The following is an 8,831-nucleotide window of genomic DNA, read 5'->3' on the forward strand; positions in this document are numbered from 1 at the left end:
ACGAGCATGCATCAGCTTATCTGCATTATATTTTTCACTTTCTATCCACCCGAGCAAAGACTAAAAATACATCAAGATTTCGGCTTTCAGCCAAGGTGATAAGCAGCCAGGTAACCTCGGCCAATGTCATACAGCAATGAATACTTTGTTGATGCCTTGAAGTCTGTCTGCCATTTGCAAGGCAAAGGTCAGGAGTGTGATGGAATACTCTCCAACAACACCACTCAAGAAGTTCAACAAGTTTCAGAACTAAGTAGCATATTTGATTGGGAACCATCCATCACTTGAGCATTAACTCCCTCCACCACCAGTTCACCACAGCAGCAGAGTGTACCATATACAAGATGCACTTAAGCAACTGGAAAAGGCTCCTTCAAAATCACTTTTCAAACCCAGACCTCGACCAACTAGAACAAAGGCATCAGGCACATGAAACACCACCACCAGGTTCCCCCTCTATACCATAGAGCCATTATTCCTTCACTGTCACTGATCAAAATTCTGAAACTCCCACTCTAACAGCAGTGCTGGTGTTTTGACATCACATGAACTGCAGCAGTTCAAGGCTCACCACCACCTTCTCAAGTGCAATTAGGGATGGCCAATAAATGTAGGGCTAGTCAGCGACGCCACACATCCCTGGAATGAATGAACCAAAAGACAAAATATTCGAGCACGCTCTTCTTGAACTGAATGAGGATGACTCGTCCACTTCTGAGGAAAAGCAGTGTTGTTGGAGATCTTTCCAATGAGACAAAAGTGAGGTTTTATATGCTTGCTTTACTGGACATTAATAATCCAATGGCACAATTCAAAGCAAAGGTGAAACTTATTCTAACATTCCCCTCTGAACTGATGTCTACCAACAAGATTTGTTCATCTCAATGCTGTGTTATAACTTGTCGATGCAGAATGACCATTCTATTTTCCCGTTCTACTGTCACCGCATATCGAAAAAAAAAAATCCAAAGTTTGAAGGCTTGTATGTTTTGATAACTCAAGTAATTTCTTGAAACTTTTATTGGATACGTTTCTTGAACAATATGTTAGAAGGAACAGAACATACAAAAGACAAAAAAAACAACCAAGCTGCGTGCAATTAGCACTTTTGCATTTGTTAAGACTGTTAACCACAGCCAAGGGAAAATCAACAGGAAGTGCATTGGGTGGACTAGTCTGAACACTAAAGATGGGATAATAAGGGGAAACGCATGAAGTGTGGTTATTAAAAAAATTGCAGAACAGAAAGTGAAATTATCCAACATATTTCCGCAACAAATACCAAGCAAGTCAACATCCTTTTTGGAAAAACTGTTCACGGAATGAGTGTCGCTGGCATGGCCAGTATCCCTTGTCCATTGCCACATGCCCCCCAGAAGGCAATGGTCAGCCATAATGGACTAACGTTGCCAAACAAGTTTCGATCAGGATTTATTTCTTACTAAGATTTCTGGGACTTGATATAAAGATAAAGTCCAAAGATCCACGACTGCCAGCACTCTGGTGCACTTTAAAAAAAAAAATAGGTATAGAGTCCTGAATAACTAGTAATGTTTGTCAACTGTTCTGGGAAAAAAGCACCCAAATGAGAGAGAGAACGCTTTTACTGTTTTCCCCCCTCCCCACAGCTCATTCCCTGCTTAGTGTACAATGCCTAAAGGTTAGGAAGAGACTTGCAATTATATAGCACTTTTCATGACATCAAGAATATCTCAAAATGGTTTATAGCCAAAGAAGTGCTTTTTAGGTATCTTCACAGCTTTAATGAGTAGTCACTTTGTGCATGGCTAGCTCCCACAAACATCAAGGAGCTGTGAAGGCTGGATAATCTGTTTCAGTGGTGTTAGAGGACAAATCAGGAATGGTGGACAATTTCCTTGTGCTTCTTTGAAGTGCCAAAGGATCTTTTAATTCTACCCAGAGTCAGAGTTTTAAGGCATAGAAAGAGGTCTTTGGCCTATGGTGTCTGCCCCGGTCATCAAGCACCTATTTATTTTAATCCCATTTTCCAGCACTGGGGCTGTTGCCTTGTATGCTATGGCATTTTAAGTGCTCATCCAAATGCTTCTTAAATGTTGAGAGGGTTTCCACTTTACCACCCTTTCAATAGTTCCAGATTCCCACCACCATCTGGGTGAAAACTTTTTTCCCTCAAACCCCCTCTCAATCTCCTGAACCTTAACTTAAATTTATGCCCCCTGGTTGTTGACCCATCTACGAAGGGGAAAAGTAACTTCCCATCTCCCCGATGTCTCTCAATTCTGTACAGGTCAAACATATTCAACCTTAGCCTTCTCTCTTGATGGAAAACACCAACATCGCCAGCCTCTCTTTAAAGCTGAAATGCCCAGGCAACATCCTGGTAAATCTCCTCTGTACCCATTAATCACATCCTTCCTATAATGTGGATTCCAGAACTGCACACACTATTCCAGCTGTAACCTAATGAGCATTTTATTCAGCTACATCATAACCACCCTGATCTGGCAAACAGTCTTTGTATAACTATTAATCTAAGACAGCATCTCTAAGATGGTAGATTCTTTCTCAGTATTGCAGTGTCAGCCAGAATTTGTACTCAAGTTGGAGTGAAACTCCCACCCATTGGAGTTGGGAGGGAGAGCGGGCAAAGGGCGGGGGAGGGAGAGCGGGCAAGTGGGGGGGAGGGAGAGCCGGCAAGTGGGGGGGGGGGGGGGGGGGGGGGGGGGGGGGGAGGGGGAGGGGGGGAGGGGGGGAGGGGGGCAAGTGGGGGGGGGGGGGGAGGTAGAGCCGGCACGTGGAGGGGAGGGGGGGGGGGAGTGACTTGAGAGGGGCAAGCGGGGGGAGGGGGGGGGGGAGAGTGAGAGCGGGCAAGGGGGGAGTGAGAGCGGGCAAGGGGGGGGGGAGAGCGGGCAAGGGGGGGGGAGAGTGAGAGCGGGCAAGGGGGGGGGGAGAGTGAGAGCGGGCAAGGGGGGGGGGAGTGAGAGCGGGCAAGGGGGGGGGAGTGAGAGCGGGCAAGGGGGTGAGAGGGGGCAAGGGGGGAGTGAGAGCGGGCAAGGGGGGGGGAGTGAGAGCGGGCAAGGGGGGAGTGAGAGCGGGCAAGGGGGGAGTGAGAGCGGGCAAGGGGGGGAGTGAGAGCGGGCAAGGGGGGAGTGAGAGCGGGCAAGGGGGGAGTGAGAGCGGGCAAGGGGGGAGTGAGAGCGGGCAAGGGGGGAGTGAGAGCGGGCAAGGGGGGAGTGAGAGAGCGGGCAAGGGGGGAGTGAGAGCGGGCAAGGGGGGAGTGAGAGGGGCAAGGGGGGAGTGAGAGCGGGCAAGGGGGGAGTGAGAGCGGGCAAGGGGGGAGTGAGAGCGGGCAAGGGGGGAGTGAGAGCGGGCAAGGGGGGAGTGAGAGCGGGCAAGGGGGGAGTGAGAGCGGGCAAGGGGGGAGTGAGAGCGGGCAAGGGGGGGAGTGAGAGCGGGCAAGGGGGGAGTGAGAGAGGGCAAGGGGGGGAGTGAGAGCGGGCAAGGGGGGAGTGAGAGCGGGCAAGGGGGGAGTGAGAGCGGGCAGGGGGGAGTGAGAGCGGGCAAGGGGGGAGTGAGAGCGGGCAAGGGGGGGGGGGGTGAGAGCGGGCAAGGGGGGAGTGAGAGGGGGCAGAGCGGGCAAGGGGGGGGAGTGAGAGCGGGCAAGGGGGGAGTGAGAGCGGGCCAAGGGGGGAGTGAGAGCGGGGCAAGGGGGGAGTGAGAGCGGGCAAGGGGGAGTGAGAGGGGCAAGGGGGGGTGAGAGAGGGCAAGGGGGGAGTGAGAGCGGGGCAGGGGGGAGTGAGAGCGGGCAAGGGGGGAGTGAGAGCGGGCAAGGGGGGAGTGAGAGCGGGCAAGGGGGGAGTGAGGAGCGGGGCCAAGGGGGGAGTGAGAGCGGGCAAGGGGGGAGTGAGAGCGGGCAAGGGGGGTGGAGAGTGAGAGAGGGCAAGGGGGGGTGAGAGCGGGCAAGGGGGGAGTGAGAGCGGGCAAGGGGGGAGTGAGAGCGGGCAAGGGGGGAGTGAGAGCGGGCAAGGGGGGAGTGAGAGCGGGCAAGGGGGGAGTGAGAGCGGGCAAGGGGGGAGTGAGAGCGGGCAAGGGGGGAGTGAGAGCGGGCAAGGGGGGAGTGAGAGCGGGCAAGGGGGGAGTGAGAGCGGGCAAGGGGGGAGTGAGAGCGGGCAGTGGGGTGAGTGAGAGCGGGCAAGGGGGGAGTGAGAGCGGGCAAGGGGGGGAGTGAGAGCGGGCAAGGGGGGAGTGAGAGCGGGCAAGGGGGGAGTGAGAGCGGGCGCAAGGGGGGAGTGAGAGCGTGGCAAGGGGGGAGTGAGAGCGGGCAAGTGGGAGTGAGCGCGGGCAAGGGGGGAGTGAGAGCGGGCAAGGGGGAGTGGGAGGCGGGCAAGGGGGAGTGAGAGCGGGCAAGGGGGGAGTGAGAGCGGGCAAGGGGGGAGGGAGAGGGGCAAGGGGGGAGGGTGAGAGCGGGCAAGGGGGGAGTGAGAGCGGGCAAGGGGGGAGTGAGAGCGGGCAAGGGGGGAGTGCGAGCGGGCAAGGGGGGATGTGAGAGCGGGCAAGGGGGGAGTGAGAGCGGGCAAGGGGGGAGTGAGAGCGGGCAAGGGGGGAGTGAGAGCGGGCAAGGGGGATGTGAGAGCGGGCAAGGGGGGAGTGAGAGCGGGCAAGGGGGGAGTGAGAGCGGGCAAGGGGGGAGTGAGAGCGGGCAAGGGGGGAGTGAGAGCGGGCAAGGGGGGGAGTGAGAGCGGGCAAGGGGGGAGTGAGAGCGGGCAAGGGGGGAGTGAGAGCGGGCAAGGGGGGAGTGAGAGCGGGCAAGGGGGGAGTGAGAGCGGGCAAGGGGGGAGTGAGAGCGGGCAAGGGGGGAGTGAGAGCGGGCAAGGGGGGAGTGAGAGCGGGCAAGGGGGGAGTGAGAGCGGGCAAGGGGGGAGTGAGAGCGGGCAAGGGGGGAGTGAGAGCGGGCAAGGGGGGAGTGAGAGCGGGCAAGGGGGAGTGGGAGCGGGCAAGGGGGGAGTGAGAGCGGGCAAGGGGGAGTGAGAGCGGGCAAGGGGGGAGTGGGAGCGGGCAAGGGGGGGAGTGGGAGCGGGCAAGGGGGGAGGGGAGCGGGCAAGGGGGAGTGGGAGCGGGCAAGGGGGGAGTGGGAGCGGGCAAGGGGGGAGTGGGAGCGGGCAAGGGGGGAGTGGGAGCGGGCAAGGGGGAGTGGGAGCGGGCAAGGGGGGAGTGGGAGCGGGCAAGGGGGGAGTGGGAGCGGGCAAGGGGGGATGGGAGCGGGCAAGGGGGAGTGGGAGCGGGCAAGGGGGGAGTGGGGCGGGCAAGGGGGGAGTGGGGAGCGGGCAAGGTGGGAGTGGGAGCGGGCAAGGGGGGGGAGCGGGCAAGGGGGGAGTGGGAGCGGGCAAGGGGGAGTGAGAGCGGGCAAGTGGGGAGTGAGAGCGGCAAGGGGGGATGTGAGGAGCGGGCAAGGGGGGAGCGGGCAAGGGGGAGTGAGAGCGGGCAAGGGGGGAGTGAGAGCGGGCAAGGGGGGAGTGAGGAGCGGGCAAGGGGGGAGTGAGAGCGGGCAAGGGGGGAGTGAGAGCGGGCAAGGGGGGAGTGAGAGCGGGCAAGGGGGGATGTGAGAGCGGGCAAGGGGGGAGTGAGAGCGGGCAAGGGGGGAGTGGAGAGCGGGCAAGGGGGGAGTGAGAGCGGGCACAGGGGGGAGTGAGAGCGGGCAAGGGGGAGTGAGAGCGGGCAAGGGGGGAGTGAGAGCGGGCAAGGGGGGAGTGAGAGCGGGCAAGGGGGGAGTGAGAGCGGGCAAGGGGGGAGTGAGAGCGGGCAAGGGGGGAGTGAGAGCGGGCAAGGGGGGAGTGAGAGCGGGCAAGGGGGGAGGTGAGAGCGGGCAAGGGGGAGTGAGAGCGGGCAAGGGGGGAGTGAGAGCGGGCAAGGGGGGGAGTGATGAGACGGGGCAAGGGGGGAGTGAGAGCGGGCAAGGGGGAGTGAGAGCGGGCAAGGGGGAGTGAGAGCGGGCAAGGGGGGAGTGAGAGCGGGCAAGGGGGGAGTGAGATGCGGGCAAGGGGGGAGTGAGAGCGGGGGCAAGGGGGGAGTGAGAGCGGGCAAGGGGGGAGTGAGAGCGGGGCAAGGGGGGATGTGAGGAGCGGGCAAGGGGGGAGTGAGAGCGGGCAAGGGGGGAGTGAGAGCGGGCAAGGGGGGAGTGAGAGAGGGCAAGGGGGGAGTGAGGAGCGGGCAAGGGGGGTGGAGTGAGAGCAGGCAAGGGGGGAGTGAGAGCGGGCAAGGGGGGAGTGAGAGCAGGCAAGGGGGGAGTGAGAGCGGGCAAGGGGGGAGTGAGAGCGGGCAAGGGGGAGTGAGAGCGGGCAAGGGGGGAGTGAGAGCGGGCAAGGGGGGAGTGAGAGCTGGGCAAGGGGGGAGTGAGAGCGGGCAAGGGGGGAGTGATGAGCGGGGCAAGGGGGGAGTGAGAGCGGGCAAGGGGGAGTGAGAGCGGGCAAGGGGGGAGTGAGAGCGGGCAAGGGGGAGTGAGAGCAGGCAAAGGGGAGTGCGAGGGGCAAGGGGGGAGTGAGAGCGGGCAAAGGGGGAGTGAGAGCGGGCAAAGGGGGAGTGAGAGCGGGCAAAGGGGGAGTGAGAGCGGGCAAAGGGGGGGCGGGGAGTGACAGCGGGCAAAGGGGGGAGTGAGAGCAGGCAAGGGGGAGTGAGAGCAGGCAAGGGGGGTGAGAGCAGGCAAAGGGGGGGATGAGAGCAGGCAAAGGGGGGGGGGTGAGAGCAGGCAAAGGGGGGGGGGTGAGAGCAGGCAAAGGGGGGGGTGAGAGCAGGCAAAGGGGGGGTGGGGAGTGAGAGCAGGCAAAGGGGGGGGAGTGAGAGCAGGCAAAGGGGGGGAGTGAGAGCAGGCAAAGGGGGGGGGGGGGAGTGAGAGCAGGCAAAGGGGGGAGTGAGAGCAGGCAAAGGGGGGGGAGTGAGAGCAGGCAAGGGGGGGGGAGTGAGAGCGGGTAAAGTGGGGGAGGGGAAGAGTGAGAGCGGGTAAAGTGGGGGGGGCGAGAGAGAGTGAGAGCGGGTAAAGGGGGAAGAGAGAGCAGGTAAGGGGGCCTGTGTCGGTCCCAGACGCGCTCTCCTCTCCGCCGCCACTTTACCTGAGGAAGGGAGCTCACTCCATCCGAAGTCCGGCTCCGAGCACACGTCGGTGAACCCTACCCTGATAGCGGAAGCGGCCTCCCTCAGCCACTGGGGGACTCGAGCTCCTCGAGCCCCGCCTGTTGATTGGTCCCTCCAGCCGTCAGTCACCGCCCGCCATTCCGGCATCAAGCTCGGTTGAATGCGCAAAGAGGACGTGTCATTCCCGCGGGAACGCGCACCAGCCGCGTCCACTCCCCGGCACTGAGGAGTCTGCGAGCAGGCAAGAGGGGCTGTGGACAGCAGTGCCTGATGGGATCGAGGAGGGTTCAAGCAGGGCACCTGTCAATCAAAGTCTCAGGTGCAGTGCCTGAGGGCGCAATAGAAACTCTGGACATATCGGGGAGGTCGAATAGCAATAGGTAAACTTACCAACCTTCCAGGATTCACCTGGAGTCTCCCGGAATTGAGGATCAATCTCCAAGACGGAGCTGTGTGGAACCCTGAAAACAATCATTTTCTTTTGATCAGACATAAAAGTATTGAAAATTGGGGGAAAAAGTTGTTTGGCTGAGTCAATTGAGTCCACTATGGTTTGCCATTGTCGAATTGGACTGAGAACATGCTTAATAAGGAAGTTCTCCAGGACATATTTCTGAAATTCTAACCCTCCTTTAATTTTTGGTTTAACCTTATCCCAATTGATTTGAGGAAGGTAAATTTTGCAGAAATTGGAAGGAACTTGGCTGAGGTGGACTGGCCAGCACTACTAGAGGATAAATGAGTGGAAAATCAGTGGGAAGTGTTACAACATATACCGGGGCAGCACAGTGCTCACAGTGCCAGGGACCCGGGTTAGATTCCAATGTCGGGTGACTGGAGTTTGCCCATTCATTCCATATCTGCGTGGGTTTCTTCCGGGTCCTCCAATTTCCTACCACAGTCCAAAGGTGTGCAGGTTAGGTGCATTAACTATGCTAAATTGCCCCCAGGTGGTGTTACGGGGGATAGGGTGGGGGTTTGGGCCTAGGTGAGATGCTCTTTCAGAGGGCTGGTGCAGACATGATGGGCTGAATGGCCTCCTGCACTTTTGGGATTTTATTAGTGTCACAAGTAGGCTTACATAATGCTGCAATTAAGTTACTGTGAAAATTCCCTAGTCGCCACACTCCAGTATCTGTTCGGTTACACCGAATGTCCAATTCACCAAACAAGCACATCTTTCAGGACTTGTGGGAGGAAACCGGAGCACCCGGAGGAAACTCACACATAGGGAGAACGTGCAGACTCCACGTAGACAGTGCCCCAAGCCGGGAATCAAACCCAGGTCCCGCGTCGTGAAGCAACAGTGCTAACCACTGCGCCGCTTGATTCTATTACTCTTTTTCAGACTCTTCCAGTTCCAAAGAGTCACATTGGACCCTATTTCTCTACCCACAGATGCTGCCAGATCTGATTAGTTTTTCCAATGTTTTAATTTCAGGTCTCCAGAATGTTGCTTTTGTTTTGGGTAATGAGCCTTTTTGCTTTCCAATTGGGAGAGGGAGGTGGTACACCACAAGGGTGGATGTGTTGGCCCAATATGGCTGGAGTATGAGGGTAAAGTCATGTGAAGAAATTTCTAGGTCCACATTTCATCACAATTGACATCCCTGGCAGTGGCACTGAACATTCTGAAAAGGGTTGAAATTCAATTTTCCTGGATTCTGTCTCAGAATCCTCCAAATACTGCCAGATTCTGTGGATGGGATTTCCCATTCCCCCGG

The 8,831-nt window shown here is 58.4% G+C and overlaps 1 protein-coding gene across 1 annotated transcript in view; it reads right to left on the reverse strand.

Moving 5' to 3' along the window:
* The window catches only part of stt3a (STT3 oligosaccharyltransferase complex catalytic subunit A), a 70,641-nt gene extending 63,390 nt beyond the window's left edge, over window positions 1-7,251 (reverse strand). The window contains exon 1 of the mRNA XM_038778967.1: window positions 7,086-7,251. The gene's annotated coding sequence lies outside the window, so the exon portion shown is untranslated. The remainder of the gene's footprint in view (window positions 1-7,085) is intronic.
* Between the last annotated feature and the right edge of the window lie 1,580 nt (window positions 7,252-8,831).

The sequence above is a fragment of the Scyliorhinus canicula genome, chromosome 19 (assembly GCF_902713615.1).
Source record: "Scyliorhinus canicula chromosome 19, sScyCan1.1, whole genome shotgun sequence".
Classification (NCBI taxonomy): Eukaryota; Metazoa; Chordata; class Chondrichthyes; order Carcharhiniformes; family Scyliorhinidae; genus Scyliorhinus; species Scyliorhinus canicula.